General features: G+C 31.3%; 1 non-coding gene across 1 annotated transcript; it reads left to right on the forward strand.

Moving 5' to 3' along the window:
• The first annotated feature begins 862 nt into the window (after positions 1 to 862).
• LOC133802809 (small nucleolar RNA R71) lies at positions 863 to 969 on the forward strand. Its single transcript, XR_009877555.1, has one exon. It is a non-coding gene; the product is annotated as a small nucleolar RNA R71 (small nucleolar RNA).
• Positions 970 to 2,463: the final 1,494 nt, after the last annotated feature.

Raw genomic sequence — 2,463 nt, forward strand, 5'->3', positions numbered from 1 at the left:
TCTTTTTTCTTTTCATTTTCAACCTCGGGTATGTAATTGGGTTTGACAATGTTCTTTCCGGACCTAAGAGTTGAAATTGATTTGACTTCTCCATTATGACTAGACTTTCCTATCTCATATTGACCTTTTGGATTAGGGATAGGTTGACTAGGGAATGTTCCTTTTTCTCTATCAGCTAAAGCAGTGGCGAGTTGTCCTACTTGTGTCTTGAGCTTGGTAATTGATTGAGATTGATTTTGTAGGATTTGTTGAGTAGATTGCATAAATTGTTGTAAAGTATCTTCTAAGGAAGGTTTTCTTTGTTGAGGATATGGTTGATTTTGTGGGGCATGAGCTTGGTTTTGTGTATTGTATTGGTGCCCTTGATTCATTTGGGGTTGGTTTTGTCTCCATGAAAAGTTCGGATGGTTTCTCCAATGAAAATGGGCTATCATTTGGTTTCCCATAAGCATGAAGTGCATTGGCCTCCTCAGAAAAGGCTTCTTGGTAGGAAGGACATGATTGGGCATTATGACACGGACTAGAACATATAGAACAAACATTTTTTCTTGGTTGTATTGGAGAGTTTATAGTTTGGCTTATGGCTAAAGCTTATACTTTTCTCGCTAATTTGTCTAAGGATGTTCTTAAGTCTAATTCTTCTTTTACTTCATACCTTTCTCCTCTTTTTGGTGAATTAGTTGACCTAGACCTAGGATCAAAATAATTCCATTGTTGTGAATTGACAGATAAATCTTCAAGGGCGTCCCACGCCTCTTGTCCTTGAAATTTTAAAAAATTTCCAGTATGCATAGATTGAATCATTTGACGATTAGAGGGAGTCAAACCATCATAAAAATATTTTACAAGTCTCCATTTTTCAAAACCATGATGAGGACATTTTAATAATAAATCTTTAAATCTTTCCCAACATTCAAAAAATTCTTCATTATCTTTTTTAAAAAATTCGGAGATTTCTCTCCTTAGACTATCAGTTTTAGACATAGAAAAAAATTTCAGCAAGAATTTATTATAAAGTTGATCCCATGTAGTTATAGACCCTGTGGAAAGGGAATTTAACCAAGCTTTTGATTTTTATTTTAATGAAAAAGGAAACAATCTTAGTTTGACCGACTAATTAGAAAAATTTTGAAATTTAAATGTTGAGCAAATTTCTAAAAAATATTTGACATGCTTGTGAGGATCATCTCTATCTAACCCATAAAAAGATGGAAACAATTGAATGATTGTTGGTTTAAGCTCAAAATGAGTAGCAGAAGTTGTAGGTAAAACAATGCATGAAGGAGCATTAGATGAAATAGGTGCAAAATATTCAAGCAAAGTTTTTTCAAGCACAACATTTTCATCAACAGGATTAGCAATAGGTTCCATGATGCTCAAATTTTTACTAGCACTTTCAATTTCAAATAAAGATAAACGTCTTTTTACTAATCGCTTTTTAGAGTTACGTTCCCAATGATGCATACAATTTTCACAAATAAGGCAACAAGGATAATCTCAAACAAGCAATTTTCTGATGTGGAAGATCAGTTAAAACCGCAACCACAGAGCATACTTAGAATTTTTAGAGATTTCACAACAATATAATTCTTATGGTTTACTTGTCCCCAGGCCTATTTGATTCCACTTACTCGCGCACTACTAACAACTCCACGACGTTAATTAGTAGAGGCGGATTGAAAATTTTGTTCAAATTTCCTTTAAGCAAAAATTGCTTATGGTGAAAGGACAAGATTTAGGTTTTTTTTTTTTCAAGTATTTTTCACAATTATAGAATAATATGATAAAAGGTAAAGAAAAATAAGGCAAAATTAAATAAGACTAAAATTTAGGCAAGAGTAGGGAGGCATAGCATGCCATCAACCATAACAAAATTAAGATAAAAATTAGGAGGCACAAGTGTCATCAACTAAAACATAAGATAAAAGACTAGGAGGCAAAATTGCCATAAACTAGTAACTTGCGGAAATTAAATAAAATATAAATTACAACAAGATATATAAAGAAAATTATAACAAAGATTAGGAGGCACAAGTGTCGTCAACTAACAAAGATATAAAAGAAATAAAATTACAACAAAATTAGGAGGCACAAGTGTCGTCAACTATAAACATTAAAAAGATAGAAAAATTAGGAGGCACAAGTGCCGTCAACTAGAAAAAAATGCAATAAATATAAATATATAAATAAGTTTCTTTTATGGGTGGTAGAACCGTCCCAAATTTTCTTTTTATCTCTTTTTTTTTAAAGTTTTTATAGATATATATTTTTTATTTTTGTATATATAGTATTTTTTAAGAGCAATGTAAAGTCCAAGAACTTTACTTAGCTAATTATTTAGTAGTATTATAGTATGTATAGTATTATCTTTGTTACTGTGGATTTTTGGTTCAGACCGGGAATTATTTGGACACTCATAGTAGTACTTATAGATTTTCTAAGTTTAACCTATAGTTTAAGAAT

This window comes from Humulus lupulus, chromosome 9, assembly GCF_963169125.1.
Source record: "Humulus lupulus chromosome 9, drHumLupu1.1, whole genome shotgun sequence".
Taxonomy (NCBI): domain Eukaryota; kingdom Viridiplantae; phylum Streptophyta; class Magnoliopsida; order Rosales; family Cannabaceae; genus Humulus; species Humulus lupulus.